The sequence below is a fragment of the Humulus lupulus genome, chromosome 5 (assembly GCF_963169125.1).
Source record: "Humulus lupulus chromosome 5, drHumLupu1.1, whole genome shotgun sequence".
NCBI lineage: Eukaryota > Viridiplantae > Streptophyta > Magnoliopsida > Rosales > Cannabaceae > Humulus > Humulus lupulus.
In genome coordinates this window covers 115867142-115884927 of record NC_084797.1, presented here as the reverse complement: position 1 = coordinate 115884927, position 17786 = coordinate 115867142, and the positions used below count along the sequence as shown (strand labels likewise).

Here is a 17786-nt window from a genome sequence, read left to right as displayed (position 1 = left end):
GGATATATTTAAGCTATTCAACATGAGACAATCCTAGGAAGCAAGCTAGCGGTTTAGTCATAATGGGGTTTATTACCGGGCTCAGGGTGAGCCTAGGGGTAATTTGGTGCTTAGTACATTACGAGGAATGAGCGGGTAATGGGAAATGATTTGTTAAATATTTGAGGATATTGGGAGTAATGGGAATTGAGAGATGTTAATTATGATTAACGTGGTAGGTGGTAATGACAAAATCACCTTGGGTGGCTTTGAGGGATTAGGTTGGCCCTAGGGGCAATACAAGAAAAAACAGTATTCATAACACTTTAAAACTGTTAACCGGGAGTATTGATAACGCTTCTGAAAATGCTAACATAGCTCCTGTTATTAAAAGTCTTGTGTTTTCTATAACAGTATTCGAATGTTATGTTCGATGTTATCTTAAACTATTCAATAACACATTTTTAGTTGCTATAATATTCAAATAATAACATTTAGTTAGAGTAGTTAGTTATAAATTTGAAGTTTAATCTTATACTTTATGCATAACACTTTCCAACTGTTATGAAAATTGTTATATTTGATCATTTTATAACGTTTTTAGTTCATTCTATTATATAAATAATAACTTTTTGTCTCAATTATAATATATTATACAAAACAACCATAATTATTGTAAATTCACTCAGTAATAACATTTTGTTATTTTGTAGTATGCATTTTTAATTGTTGTAAAAAGTTTTTATTATTGTATTTTGATTAAAAAAATCACAATTGATCACAAGTGTAATATTATATAGATAAAAAAAATCTAAAATATTCAATATATATGATAAACAATGAGTATTTTTACATTTGAAGACGAACTACTTCAAAACATGACACTGTCCACTTCAAAAGTTCTTAGTTCTAACTTGAGTTTGAAAGCATACATAATAAAATTCTATAGTCTTGCACATCCTTTGCTTCAAAAGTAAAAAACAAAACAAAAAGTAAACCATGAAGCTTGCTCCACCCTCCAATTCATCATCCATTCCATTGTGCACTTGTCTTTGTTGTGAGGTTGATTTGCTTAGCTACACAAGAGTTTAAATAATTAATGCTTAAACTTAGAGTTAATAGTAAACTAAAAGAGTACAAAAAGAAAGAAAGTTAATAACCTCATTTCGACTTTATAAGTTGGCCATGCAATTACACTAACTACAACAAATAGGCCTCAGACACATAATTCTTTTAAACCCATTTCAACAAAGAAAGCATCCAAAAAAAATGGTACAACATAAACTATTTCAAAATAGAAGAAGAGAATTTTCCTTATTTTTCAAAGGGGAAATCAGAAATATGCATAAGTGAAACCACTTCTTATCACAAGGGGTAAATAGAGTTGGGTTAAACTTCAAAGTCTCCTAAAAGAATACAGATGTTATATGTGTTCTTCTTCTATAGTTTTAGAGGAGAAAATAATGAATAAACATAAGGAAAGTCATTCATTCTAATGCTAGAGTAATAGCGTATCAAAAGAGATACAAAACTCATTATCTTCCACTAATTTCTCAGGAATCCAAAGGTATCTATTTTCATCCTTGAGTTCAAATCGAAGTTGGATTATATAATAACTGAAAATAGGTAGCAGACAAAAGGTAGTCTATGAATTGAACTAACACAACATTGGTATGGAAATAAGGAGACAAGGTATTCTATGAATTGAGCTAACAAAACAATAGAAAATAGGCAAAAGGCACACTATGAACTAAACTAAAACAAAGCAATCTATGATCCTGACAAAAATTTGGAGGGAATTGATCATAAAACGCAATTCAAACAGATTCAAACACATAAATATCTCACACTTATCCTCAAAATACCAACTAGCCCACAAATTTTTAAAAAAAAATCTTCAAAATATATCATTAATCATACTCCAAAGTCGTAACATATTAAAATCCCAGTTTTGAACACAAATTACAAGGTTCTTAATACATATATACAATACAACTGTATCTAGATCAGAATAATTGTCTCCAAATAAGATAAATAGTAAAAGCGGATATAGAACCCACAATTTCTTTAGACCAAATCAAAATAGAGAAATGAGATAAAACATTTATAAGAAACTCAAGCAAACAAAAATCTAAACCTCACCACAGCAACAAAGAATCTGCTTTAAGACAAATTATATCCTCAATTAGAATACCAATATCAACATCATGGAAACACAATATCAAAACAAAAAAAAATACAGCAAGTTAAATCTGAATATAGCAAACATGGCAGCACAATGTTAGAAATAATATACAACAAACTTTGAAAAAGTAATGTGAGTCTGCAAAGATTTACATAGAATGAGAAATTTAAATCTACAAAGGTGTTCAATAACTTCAGCACTAAGCCTAGTAAAGTTTGTGTATGTGCATGCAAAAACCAATAAATCAGATAGTTATATAGTGCCCAGCCATAAAACACCAATTGATTCATTTGATGTCCAAATCGCACTCTTATAATACCATTCAGAAGCATCCAAAACACATCCAAAGTAAAATTGCAGTACTAATCTTTTCATTTGAGATGTTTATTGCCATGTAGTAGTACAGTTTTAAACAAAGTTGCTTGCCATGTTGAAAATTATTTTCCAATTCAAATAGAAAGGAAAACACAGATTCAAGCTTCATAAAAACTCATACACAAATTCAAAACATACTGAGTTTATAAAGAGAGCCAATATAAATATTAAAACTTGGTAATATTCAATACCGAACGAGGTCGAGAAGAGAGGAATGGGCATCTGAAATGAGGATTGAGTCAAAACAGAGAGGCTTTCTACCTCACTTGCCATCTATTACTCTCCAATCAAGCAAACCACTCATTCTGAAGAACAAAAAAACTCATTCTGATTACTTTATTTTTATGCTTATAGTGTGTCAAACCAAAGAATACAAAATGGATTATATTACTAAGCCAATGATACAGGAGAAGACAAACTAGAAAACAAAACTAGGCTGCATAGCACACCACTATCAGAAACTATATACAGAAACATAAAACACAAAAACTCTAAATCTAAAACCAATATAAAAAACAGAATACCCAAAGCTAGCAGCATATCCACAAACCTCAAAGCCACCAAATTTAGTAATCCAAAAACCTCAAACAAACAAAAGCTAAAGTTAATAGAAACATCATCAATAATTCATATTAAAAATTGCATAAATCCCTAAAACAGAAACAATATATAATAATTATTTTAAAAAATAATCAAAGATGATGCCTAAGAATAAAAAATCATCATTACCCTTTTAGATAAGTGGGGATGTAATCAAAATAAACCATTTTCTTCACGGCAACAGTACCCTAGTCGCATTGAAGTCCCTGCTGTTACAACACCATCCCCACAGTCCCACCTCCATGCTAACATCTGCAACAACAGAGAAAGAAAGAGAGAGAATGAGATCGTGGGTGAGAGGGAAATAACTAAATCTGGAGACACAAACAGATGTACATATATCCTTGTATATATATAATACCTATACATGAAATAAATACATCAAAATAGAACAACATCAGAGCAGAAACAGAACTAAGAAAACTTAAGAAAAAATAGGACAGAAATGGCAAAATAGACAATGAGAGTCACTAAGGAGGGACAAGTGACTAGCATAACAACCAAATAATAATCGCACCACACTTAATTCATAGTAACTGCTCTTTAAAAGTTCTATGCATCTGCCTTTATATAATATGCAATGTCCTAATGGGAATTTATATTTGGAAAGACAACCAAAGAAAAAAAGTTACTTTTTGTAAACAAAAGTAGACCCTACAAGCAAACAAAATTAACAGAAAACAGATGAAAATATTGAATACACCATAACAGATGGAAATACTCATCACAAGCTAAAATGACATGGTGAAAACTTATAAGAAATCAAGCTATAGAATCATGCCTTGTGTAGTGATGATAGCAACAAAAAGGATGATGCCAACAGGTTGCACCTTAAAAAAATTCCAAGCTTGATCACTGGTTAGAAGAGATACGTACCATCGAGTCCACACCTCGCCTTGCCAAGCCCTGCCACCATCAACATCATCATTAGAGAGAATTAAGGCAGTCTCTTTAATTGATTTCCTAACCTATAAATAAGACACCAAAAATTGAATGAAAGTTAATAGAAGAATTCATAAACAAATCAACAAATAGCTATATATGAAGATAAAACTCCAAAGTAAATTAGATAAAATATAATCACGTGTGAAGACCTGTTGCCATTTTTTCCTTTCTGTTTTATGTGCATCTAGTTGTTTTTTATGCTCTGTATTCTAAATTAGTTTTCTAATTCTATTGTTGCTCTTTCCAAATGCTTAGAAAGACCTTAAGGCATTAGTTGATTAATATATACATAAATAAAGAAACCCATGTAAGAAAGCTCCAATACCTTGAACCTGAATATTAATCAAAGAAACTTCCAACATTGAATGTTGCTTTATGCATTTTAATTTCTCATTAAGACCTGGCTAAAAGCATTGAAGCAATCAATACAAAATATTATATTACCACTGTGTCAAAAAGAAATCAGTTGAATATTTATATTAGATGAAATTTGCACATAAATGATCAACTCTTAATAATGGACCCATTCTAAAGATACTTTCATCTTTTACCAAAACATTGATAAGTGCTTATAATAACTCTTAAATAAAAGAACTCAAGAAAATAAAAGGTCAAGCAAGAAACTAGAATACAATGAAGCCATATATTATATCAAATCAATGGCTAAGAAAAAGAATAAAAAACTAAAAAAAAAACTGAGTTGAGTACATACCATGTTGAGTAATTGGAGATAAGCACTTTGGCATTCTCAAATGAGAACGACGGGTTTCAATAATTTTATAAATTGCCTGCATATGGAAGCGAATTTTCAATTATCAAATGGCCAAATTCTCACAATCCAATTTGGTTGTATCCTCAATTAGACAAGTGCCAATGATCTCCATTTCATCATTACAAAAAAAGACATAAAGGTAGTGTGCAAAACATAGTATTTCAAGCAAAAAAATAAGTAATAAAATAGAAGAACAAATTTACAAAACATGCAAAATTTAAATCTAATTTCATTTCTTTTCACTTCTGTGATCAAGAACCTAAAATATGCAAATGAAATACAATTGTAAAAACTGATATGCAAATAATCATAGTTTAACTTTAAGAGAGTAGAGCTTCAGATCACACTTATAACAAAAGCTTAATAAAATCAGATAATAGAACATGCATAAATCAAATCTAGACAATCCTAACTTCATACAAAAAAAAATACAGCAAAAAGGACTAAAGGAGTGGTAACTACAAAAAGACCAACACAAGCAATTCTAACCATGGTAGAGACTAACTACAATCAGTTACAGGAAGAGTCTATATTAACAAACCAAACAGTAATACTAACAGAACTAAAGACACTAACAAATAAAAATTGTAAAGTATTGACTAAGTGTTGCCGGCAAGAGAATACTCAATAGTTATATGGTTAATAAATTTATTAATTAATTGATTTTAAAATCACTCTTCATTTACCTAAAAGTTTCATTTACTTTCGGTGAATTAATTCCAAAGTGAGTCAAGAATCTCAATCTATCCAGTAATTTGAATAAGTATATACCTTACTTAACCCTTCATATTAGTCGTGCCTGGAGGCATTCAAACTAAGGAAAAGCAACTAAACTCTAAGGCACACTGTGACATACAGAACATGAAAAATTTCCCACAGGTCCCAACAACTAAACTCTAAGGCACACTGTGAGGATTAGCTACTCCAAATCCATGATTTAAAACACTTAGATTTAACACAAAAGAAGTAGCATGAAAGCAGAAATGAAAAATAACAGAGAAATTAAGAGAACACAACTAAAATTACTTGGTTACAAAACTAGTTCTCACAAACACAGCTCTCTCGAGAGACAAACGAGCCTATATATATGAAAGTCAGGATTTTAGAAATAATTCAAACACAAGCATATATATATATTGATAATATTCAAAATGGTTTTTTGATATTAAATTGAAATCTGAAAAAAAATAAAAACAAATTTTACCTCACAGAGACAAACGAAGGTCTCTAGTTCTTGCTCAAAGCCAGCGGGAGAGATAAACAGAGAGGGGGGGACGACAGACTCAACGACTACAGCACGGGCGTTGGTGTGGTCATGGTGTGCTTCAGTTGCGTGAGTACCGGCGTGAGGGAGGCTTCAGCAGGGGTGTGGTTGTGGTGTGGTTCAACGGCGCGAGGGTTAGAAAGCCGAGAGAATGTGAGAGAGCGAATGAGAGAAAGCGCAAGGGAGAGCGAATGAGAGAAAGACTAAATACACTGAGAGATTAGGGATTAGGGATTAGGGATTTGAGGCTAAATGCAATGAGAGAAAGACTGGTAGAGATTAGGAATTTGAGAGAGAGAGAGGCACGCTGGTAGAGATTAGGGATTTGCGAGAGAGGATTTGAGAGAGAGAGAGGCACGCTGGTAGAGATGCACTGAGAGATTAGGGATAAGTTTTTTTTTTCATTTGCTTCTCTTTTGTCAATTTCAGGCGGCAAAAAGTGTTTCATTTGCCGCCTAAATTTTTTTTTCCCGTGTCTTTTTTTCTCCGTGTCTCCTATCAATAGCACTTCTAAAATTATGTTATATTTTAATGTAATATTTGAGAAAAATTGTTGTAGTGGGGAATTTTAGTCATTCAAGGTTATTAGATAGACTTGACCAAGGAGGAAAGGTTGTGGATTAAACCAGGAAACAAGGCTCTCTCTCTCTCTCTCTCTCTCTCTCCTGTCACGATCATTCTTTCTCTCTCTCTCTCCATTAGTTTGATTTTTGATGCTAACTTAGAGGATTCAAGCTTGGAGTTCTAGAGCTTGAGGTTTAGGATTGAATTCCAACAGCTAGGAGGTGTTGATCAAAGCTTAGGCGAGGCTTTCAATTCTATTTTTGACTTGTTTTCCCTATGGTTTTAGTTGTTTTTGAGTTTGGAAGTTTGATCTTGGAATTGGGTATTTGGTGGTGTTTTAAGTGTTATGAAGCTTTGGTTCCACTACTGGATTGGTGGTTATGTTGTGTTGAGGTTTGGTATTGATTTTGGGATTGTTTGGTAAATGTTTTTGTTGAGTTAGGATTGAAGGAAAATCATGGGTGCTGGGTTCGCAGAGGGGCGCCACGACCTTGTTCTTAGGCATCGCGGCTCGTACGAACCCCATGGGCTTGATGGGGCTCTATTTTCATAGCACACCGCGACCCTCATGGACATGCCGTGGCCCGCCCCTGGCACCCAGACAAGGGGCTTTCTGTCTGGGAGGCGCACCGCGACCCTTGGGGCAGGTCGTGACCTGCCTGTCTGTTTTTGGCCAGCCTTAATTTCATTAAGTTTTAGGCACGGTTTTGAACCTTAAGGCTTGGGATCGAATCTACTAACTGTGTTAGTACGATTCAAGGTTCCGGGGGGCTAGAACTTGGTCCAGAAATCTTTTATTACTCATTTTATTGATGGGATTTCATATTTGGTTATGACTAGGTTACTGCTAAGGGCCCAAGGTCAGGATCATGCTCATGGGCCGTTCTTAACTTATTTTACGCTAAAGCCTGAGGTAAGAAAACTACACCCATTATGTGACATACATGATTGTTGATAAAACATGTTGAGTGCTACATATATGGATATCTATTGCATCATGAATGCTTGGTTGCATTGTTTATTTGAGAAACGTACTAACTTATTAGTCAGAAATGACAATAGTGTTGAGTGCTGGTCGTGAAGCTCAGACTTATTAGTCAGGAACGACAATGGTGCTGAGGACTGGTCATATGGCATTCACTTATGAATCAAGAACGGCAATAATGCAACGAGCGTTGGTTGATATGATTATATCTAATGAACAAGAACATTATATGCTCGTCTGACCTATTGTTCAAAGAAAACTAAAACGCTTGGAAAGTTTATGGCTTGTTACTCAGAGCTAGGGCTAAAAGGCTCAGATGACTTAATGGTCACATGGCTTAGGGCGCAAGACCCCAGAATTACTTAATAGTCATCTATTCAGGGCACATGACCCCAGAATCACTTAATAGTCATCTATTCAGGCCACAGGACCCCAAAATAACTTAATAGTCATTTATGCAGGGGACAGGATCCAAGGGTGACTTAACAGTCATCAAATTTATTTATATTTGTGTACATGTAGTAATAAGTTTTCTTGCTGAGCCTTGGCTCACGGGTGTTATGTGGTGCAGGTAAAGGGCATGAAAAGCTTATCCAGCCTTGAGTGGAGAGCTTAGGTGGCAACATGTACATAAGGGACCGCTTGACCACCACGGCCAAGGTGTTTCTCAGGGGACTTAGGGTTTAACCCTATTTTTGCTGCTTAGTTTGGCCGATTGTAACTTTTGAACTGTAATGACCATTTTGGATTGTAAAAAACTTTTTAAACACTTTTATGGGATCCCATTCACATTTTAATGTTTTAAATAAAATATATCCATTCCTTTTGACCGAGATTTTAACCCTGGCCATTAATAACACTTAGATGAACGTTTATGGCCTAATGACTCGTTTAGCGAGTTAAGAACTATTTAAAGTACATAGTGTGACGGTCTTGGCTAACCAGGGCGTTACATGCAACGACTACATAGAGATGAATAAGTTGACGATTAAGAATAAGTATCCACTACCGAGGATGGACGACTTGTTTGACCAGCTACAGGGGAAGACAGTGTTCTCTAAGATTGAACTATGGTCTGCCTACCACCATTTAAGGATTAAGGAGGAGGACATACCAAAGACCACATTCCATAAGAGGTATGGAGATTCTGAATTAATGATCATGTCCTTTGGATTAGCTAGTACCGCAGCAACCTTCATGGACTTGATGAATAGGGTCTTCAGGGATTGCTTGGATAAGTTCGTGATCATATTCATCGATGATATACTGGTGTACTCCCAATCAGAGACAGGGCATGAGCAGCATCTTCGATTGGTACTATAATGGCTGCGAGAACATAGGCTATATGCTAAATTAAGTAAATCTGAGTTATGGTTACCCCAAGTAACATGTCTAGGCCACATTGTGAGATAGGAAGGGATTCTAGTGGACCTAGCCAAGATTGAGGCAGTGAAAGATTGGCCGAGTCCAAGCAGTGTACAAGAGGTTAGAAGCTTCTAAGGATTAGCAAATTATTATCTGCAGTTCGTTGAGGGATTCTCTAGAATAGCCACATCATTGGCTGAGCTGATGCGTAAGAAGACAAAGAATGTCTGGACAAATAGATGTGATAACAGTTTCAAGGAGTTAAAGTAGCAATTGATCATCGCTCCAGTACTGAGTCTTCCATTAGATAAGGAGAAGTTTGTGGTCTCTTCCGATGCCTCGAAGCAGGATATGGGGTGTGTATTGATGCAAGGTGGGAAGGTGATAGCCTACGCGTCTAGACAACTGAAGGAGTGTGAGCAGAGGTATCCCGCTCCTAATTTCGAACTCTCAGCCATTGTATTCATTCTGAAGGTATGGAGGAGGCACTATCTGTATGGAGAGAAGTGCGAAATATGCACCGACCATAAAAGTTTGAAGTATTTCTTTACTCAAAAGGGTTTGAATATGCGCCAAAGGCATTGGCTTGAATTGGTAAAGGACCACGATTTTTAGAACTTGTACCATCTAGGAAAGGCCAATGTGGTGGTGATATCGCCCAATAAACTCCTAAGCGGTCGCAGTAGTAATCGGGCTATGTCGTATCCACAGAGAGGTAAAATACAAAATTAAAAGAAAGATTAGTAAATTAAAAACAATAAACTTTGGAAAAATGTGAATTTGAAAAAGAATATAAACATTAAATGAATAAAATCGAGGAATTAGAATCAGAAAGAAAGTATGGAAGGCATAAGTTTCATTCATGCAAACATATATATATTTTAATAAAATTGATTCATTATACTCATCTATAACTCTACACCATTAATTATAGTTGGAAAATATATATATTAAAGCTCACCTTAAAATATGTTCTTTAATTAAATTATACTAACTTCTAATTTTAAAACCTATCATATTATATACTTTAGAGAGACAAAATACCAATGGCAGAATGCAGTAAAAAACATATAATATAACAAATATTCTAAATTAAATTAAAAACCTAAATTACATAAGAAGAGTATGACTAGACTTATGTAAAAGATAATAATAAATTTAGAACAAAAATTAGAAGAAAATAAATTTAATTGTAACAAATATATAGAAATGAAGAACAAAATAAAGAATCAATATATTAAAAATATAATGTAACACATGAACTCCACTCTACCCTTTCCACAAGAAAATTTAGCCTAAAATAGGCATTGTTTTCACTCACAAAAATGTAAAAGAAAAATATGAAAAACTAAGTGTTTTTCTCTCCAATACTCTCTACTATTCCCTTACACAATCTGATATGATTTTTCACCATTTGGTACTCTATTTATAGTGTAAATAGGACTCAAAATCGTGTAAAACCGTGTATAAAATAGTGGGAAAGTGGCTTAAAAAGTTGATGAAAATGGGAGACACGGACTGGTCGTGGTCGGGTGCTGGGGAGCATGGGCTGACGAGTGGGACGCGTGGTGGGCTATGGTTCGCTGCTGAGCTGGAGGCATCAATCATGGTCGGGCCGTGGGAGACAAAGCAGGGCGTCAGTGGCAGGCTGTCAGACGTGGCAGACGGGTCAGGGGCGGCTGGCGACGGCTCGGCTCGGCGGCTTTGTCAGGCTCCTGGTGGGACACGTGTCGCAAGCTGGTGTAACAGCTCGGCTCGGCTGGCGTGCACGAATGGCAGGCTGCCATGTGGCAGCGTTAGGAGCAGCCCTTGCTTGGGTTTGGGCTCCATTTTGGGCCTAGTTTTGGGCCATTTCATCTTCAAAAATGTCATTTTCTTCGTGATTTCTTCAATTTTAATTCTTTCTTTCTCATTTCTTTTTCTTTGTGTCAAATATATATTTTATTTCCTGAAAATTAAAAAAAAATTAAATTAAAATTAATATTTTCAAATATAAAATATATGACAATAAATCCATGAAAATATTAATTAAAACTTAATTAATTTTACACTTTTAAGACTAATAAAATGATATTTTTGAGCACTAATCAGGTGGCCAATGCACTAAGTTAGAGGGGCCCAGGGCAGTTGTTCAGTTCGAGGCAGATATCATAAAAGTTAGTTGAAGAGATGAAGAGAGGAGGAATTGATTTGGTAGTCGATAGCTAGCCAATATAACTCTTTACTTTAGGCTACTTGAGATGATTAAGGAAGCACAGAAGGAGGATCCACATTTGAGGAAACAAAGAAATGATGTCTTAGTTTGATTGGCTAAAGAATTTTCTATTTCAGAGGTGGATCTGCTGAGGAATAAAGGTCGGATTTGCGTTCGGGTGGTTTCTAGTATCAAGCGAGAGATTATGGATGAGTCTCATACCACTCCCTATTTTCTACATCCAGGTATGATGATGATGTACCAAGAATTAAGAAGTCTATATTGGTGGCTAGGAATGAAGAAGGACATAAAGCATTATGTGGCTAAGTGTTTAACCTGTTAGCTTGTGAAGGCTGAACATCAAAGGCCAGCAGGGTTGCTACAACCTTTAGGGATTTCGGAGTGGAAGTGGGAAGATATTACCATGGAATTCGTGGTAGGATTGCCGAGGATAGTGCGGCAACATGATTATGTGTGGGTGATTATGGATAGGCACACCAAATCAGCACACTTTTTTCCTGTTAGAACAACTTATACGGGGGAGCAGTATGCTGAGTTGTATGTAAAGGAAATTGTGCGACTCCATGGGGCTCCAAGGTCGATAGAGTCCGACAGGGACCCCACTTTCACCTCTATGTTTTGGGAGAGCCTAAAGAAGGCTATGGGAACGTAGTTGTAGTTCAGTACTACCTATCATCCTTAGACAGATGGACAGTCTGAGAGGACGATTCAGAAACTAGAGGATATATTATTGGCATGTGTGCTAGACTTTGGGGAATCTTTACATATGTATCTCCCTTTGATTGAGTTTTCTTACAATAACAAAAATCAGGCGACTATCAGAGTGACTCCATAAATGTTATATGGCCGGAAGTTCCGATCGCCCATTCATTGGGATGAGATGGGTAAGAGGAGATATTTAGGCCCTGAGGCTATTCAGAGGACTAATGAGGCGATTGAGAAGATTAGAGCTAGGATGCTCGCCTCCTAGAGTCGATAGAAGAGTTATTCAAACATGAAACATAAGAGTGAAGAGTGTGAAGTTGGTGATAATGTGTTTCTCAGAGTTTCTCTTTTTGAGAGGAGTGAAATGATTTTGAGTGAAAGGCAAGCTAAGTGCTAGATTTGTTGGCCCCTTTGAGATCGTGGAACGAGTTGGAGAGGTGACATATAGATTAGCTATGCCTCCCGCTTTATCATGGGTTCATAACGCATTTCAAATTCTACTTTGGAAGTACGTATCAAATTCTACGCATGTGATAAGTTACGAAAACCTGTAGCTGGATCAAGATTTGTCTTATGAGGAGAAGACGGCTCATATCCTAGACTAGAACGATAAAGTCTTGTGGAACAAGACCATTGCCTTAATGAAAGTGTTGTGGAGAAACAACAAAGTGGGAGAGGCAACTTGGTAGCTTGAGTCCGATATGCGAGGTCGATACCCCAAGCTATTCAGGTAAATTTTGAGGACAAAATTTCTGTAAGGTGGGGATAGTTGTAACGTCCTAGATTTGTTAATAAGGCTTGGTGCCTTGATTAGCTTGCCAGGAAGGCAATAATTGATCTAATTATACTACTACGTGATTAATTGTGATATATGTGTATGAGTACTTGAATACTTGAATTAAATGATTGTATGACTAAATATGCATGTTTAGGTGAATTAAATATCCATGTGGGTCCGTTCGTGTTATTAAGGGCATACTTTTAATCTTGGCCCGTTGAGGGCATAAATGTGATTATGTGTGTGTTTATTGTGCTTAAGACCACAATATTGTGGTGATATATTTTAGATTTGTGATCTATGGCGGTCCTAGGGAGCGGATTAGCAGATTAGTCACAACGAGGTCGAATACCCGACTCAGGGTGAGCCTAGGGGTATTTTGGGAATGTAGTATGTGTTCGACAATTTTTGGGTAACGGGTTTAGCGATTATTTGGGTATGTCAAGATTAATTGGGGATCTATAACACTAATCGAGGAATTAGCGGGAATGTGAAAAATGACGGGATTGCCCTTGTAGGCATTAAATGGCTAAGGGTTAACCTAGGGACATTTTGGTCATTTTGAGACTAAGGATATACTAAGACGTGGGTAGGACTCTAGAACTAACCAGAAAGCACAAAGAACTCTCAGCCTTTTCTCATCTCTCTCTCTCCCTCTACTCGGTTCTCTTTCTCTCTCTCTCTTTCCTTTGGTGTATTTGGAAAAGGATTAGGTATTAAAAGAAGTTCAACTCTGTAAATGAGATCCTAAAAGAAGTTTATGAAATGATACATAAACATAAATAAGTACAAAGGGCCGGCCTAGGTGACAAAATCAGGGCTCAAGCCTAGTTACACCAAGTGATCTCGACGGTGGTATTCGAGCAGGCCACATATGTACACAACGCCCATGAAATCCTCCAACTCATTGTTAATCCAGCTATTCTTTGCCCTTACATGCACCATATAATACCCGTGAGCCGAGGCCCAACAAGATAACCTCACAAGTATAACAATAATTCATATAATGAAAACCAATAAACACATGCTTCATAAACATTCAGATATATTTAACTCAATCATTTAACTTGTAAACACATTCAACGGTTTATATAGATATCCATTTTAATCCTATAATCAATGACACGACTCAGGAAAAATAGTCCTACCAAACGGCCTAACCGACAATGATGCGTACTAATTCACTCAGCTCAAGGTTCAAGATGGGCAAGTGATGACTACACCCTTATTGTACTTGCCTTCAATTACATGGCTCGTGTGAGATGCGTACTTAGGTACTCAGTTTGTGGTTCGTGCCATGCCAGTAGGAACTACACCTTCACACTGGATTCACCTTCACGACTTGCGTTCCGCACGCTTTGCAGCCCTCAGCTTATATGTCAAGCTACTATACTAGCCCTGCCATTAACAACATGTGTTCCACATGATATTGGTGCCCTTAGCTTATAAGTCGAGTTGCTATATTGGGCCTGCAATTATGGAATGCGGTCCTCACGCTATTGCTGCCCTTAGCTTATAAGGTGAGCTGTTGTACATTACTTAACACAAATATGCAATGCATAGAAAAAAATGTTTAGTAAAACGTTCTAAGCACGGTTATAATCATCTTCCATAATCGGGGCTCAATCCCTTACCACAGTCCAACTAATGTTTTCTTACCTCAGTTCCTAAGAAAAGAGGCGAGGCGACCCTGAGAACGATCTATTTCCCCCCAAGCGTAGTGGTGAACCCTAATCACAAACATAATATTGAACTAATAAAGGCTTCTGGACGGAGTCTTAGCCTCTGGGACCCCAAATTCTACTAAACCAGGTAATAGTATCCTTCGCGAGCCTTGAAGTTCGAGTCTTCTGTTGTGCACAATAGATACTAAGTGCAAGTGTACACCGTCAATAAGTATTAAGGTGATAAGAACCCAATATCGTGTCCACAAGGATTTTTTTTAAGCTTAAAATTGTGAAATTAAAATCTAGCAAAATGATTAAAAATATAAGAACCAAACTCAAATAAAATTGGAAGTAGTTTTTTTTTTCTTTTTCCTTTTTTTATGAAATTAAAAATAACTAACAGCTGAAATTAAAATCTAAATTAATGGAATGCAATATGAAAAGTAGTTGATAATGAAATGGTAAGCTAGGATAATTAATTCCCCCTATTATGCAATTATTGGAAACAATGCTATTAGAATGTTGTGGCACACTCACAGTTTACTAATCAAGAATTTTAATCAAGTCCATAAGTTTCCGTCGAAATCAAATGGGTTTAATTCTCTAATTAAATTACTTATGTCTAAGCCAATTTAATTTCAAGAATTTCATATCAAGCACCAATTCTATTAGATTATGCAAGGAAAAGATATATGTCTATACCGTTACAAAATTAAAATCAAAGAAATTAATCTGGCACCATTCAAGTCTTTTGTCCAATAATTATAATCATTTTCACCAATCTCAAATATTTCAATCATTTACTAAAGGTGATCAAGCAGTAGTAAATATTAAGCATGAAAATTACTTGAATGAATAAACCTCAATTAGCATTAAGCATTAATAGCAAAGTTCCACAATTGCATAATAAAGTTTCTTAATTATCCTAACTTTCAGAGAATTAGTTCATAGCTTCAAACACAAAATAACCCAACTTATAATCATCCATAACTCAAAATAAAATGCAAGAAAGAATTAAGTTCTAAGAGAGAAGGGGAAGAAAGCAAGCGAAGAATATTATGGAGTGTCCCCGAAATAACCCTTCTCTTTTTGTCTTCTTCCTTAGAATCCTCTCTCCTTCCTTCTCTCTTCTTTTAATGGCTGCCAAAAATGGGTATTTTTCTTGCACCAGGCAGCTGCCCCTTTCTTTGTGTCCCTTGTCTTCTACCCAAAAGAGAAGATGATGATCATCACTTGAGTCACATGAGCTAGGGCTCCGCTTCTCACGTGCAAGCCTATATTTTTGTCTCTTTCTCCAGCTTTTCTTGGACCTCCAATTAATAAAAGCCCAACCTTCAGCCCAAAATAAATATTAATGAAATACAAAGCCTCAGTAATTTATGAAGTGGCAGACCAAAAAATGTGAAAATCCTAATGTTGCCTCATCGAAATACTGTGAAAATGCTGCAGAAATCTAATCATTTACTTCTCCATTCAACTCCAAATCTTCTCTACAGCTTCCACTAGATCTCTTGCTCAACTTCAAAAACAAACATAGCATTTATGAGCCTCTTTTCATCAATTTACAAATATTAACATTTAATAGCTCTAATTAGCAAATTAACAAAAACTACATTTAAAATAATTGTAAATCACTTGAGAGGCACAATTTTTGCTCAAAATGTTATTTTAACAATGGTAAAATAACTCTATATCCTAGAGTTATCACACCCCCAAACTTAATTCATTTCTTGTCTTGAGTGATGACACTATTGAACCTAAGAACACAATCCAAACAACACAACAAATAAACAAAATTCTAACGGACGCAAACACAACAATAGAACAAGACACAACAAACAAATGGAACCAATTCTTTCAAAGATCATGCCAAAGTAGGGGGATAAAGCTCTCAAATTTATTATGCAAATGATAACTCCAATGATCTCACAAGCCAAATTCCACAAGTATTAAGATGCTAACAAAATCAAGATTTGAATGCTATTCCCGTGAGTGTGTGAATAATTCTTTCCAATCAACTCATATTCCCTAGATCAAGCTAAACCACAATCATAAGGTTCACTTCATGATCTCATATGTTGGACGTAATAAACCCTCTCCACTAATTTAGTTGGCTAAGCAATTTAGATCAATAGGTCTTTCATAGGTTGTAATGTTGGCTAGGCTAAAGGTACGGATGTAGGTAAATATTTTTAAGCTAAAACCTTCAACCTAGCTTGCCTTGGACCCCATAAAACACATCACCTTTTACCCCTATGTACAATTATAATGAGCCCTTAAAATCACCCAACAAGTCCCGCTCTTTTTTGTTTTGAACACAAAGTATATGCTCAACTAATACAATTACAAATGCAACTATAAAAACTTTTATTTATTTACAACTTTTTTAAAAAAAAAATTCTTATATATATATTCTTTTCTTTTTCATTTTTTTTTCTCATTTTTTTTTCAATGAATAAAACAACAAATAACACTAAAATAAAAAGAACAAAATCATAACTACAAGGACCTGAGCATATAAATGTGTATGAATATTAACTGTGATCACCCCAAGAGAGAAATATACTCCTTTACTCTCCCAAACTTAATCAAGATTATATCCAAGACAAGCTAAGCTTACTGTTTGGAAGAGAAGAAAAACAAAGGATATTCACAAAGGGATGGGCAATTCAATTTCACGGTTCATCAACAAAATGTTGAGGCCATTAAGCTCAAAGTGGTTCAACTAGGGATAATTTTCACTAAGGTAGGCTCAAAAAGCTCAAACGGTCCAAGAAAATGCCTAAATCCTATCTAACTTGCTAAGCCAACTAGGATTTTGCCTCAAGAGAATTATTAAGCCAATTTTAAAAGTTTGAACATTCATGCATGCTTAGTTCTTCTCTAAGGAATTTGGAGTTTTCATGGTTGAATATGTGCATTAAATGGAATTCACACTCTCACTAAAATTTAGTTAGCATCAAAAACTTTAAGAACTAACAACTCATTTACACACAAAAGTTACAACATTACATCATTTTTTTAATTTTGAATTTTTATCATCGAGCAACCCCCAAACTTTTGCACAACACTACATTCATTGATTCCATTCAACCCTAGACTCTAGATTCTAGAAAAACTATACTTAAACCACACATAGAAATTAAGAAAATAACATAAAGTAAAACATATAACGGCAAATCAAACACACTCCCCCCAAACTTAGAGGAAAGCAATGTCCTCATTGCCGCCAAACACTAACAAAAAAAAAAAAACAATAAACAAGACAGAAACTGAAGACAAATATCAAAATAAACAAAGAAAAATAACATAAAGAGCATAAACAGAAAGGGTAAAGAGAAACTCCTTCCCACACTAGTCCCTGCCTGCAGCAGTTTCTGCATCAGA

The 17786-nt window shown here is 35.4% G+C and overlaps 1 long non-coding RNA gene across 1 annotated transcript; it reads right to left on the bottom strand.

Annotated features, from left to right (window-relative positions):
* Positions 1 to 782: 782 nt before the first annotated feature.
* LOC133780563 (uncharacterized) lies at positions 783 to 3317 on the bottom strand. Its single transcript, XR_009869410.1, has 2 exons — positions 3269 to 3317; positions 783 to 1055 (listed from the first exon to the last, which is right to left on the bottom strand). It is a non-coding gene; the product is annotated as an uncharacterized LOC133780563 (long non-coding RNA).
* Between the last annotated feature and the right edge of the window lie 14469 nt (positions 3318 to 17786).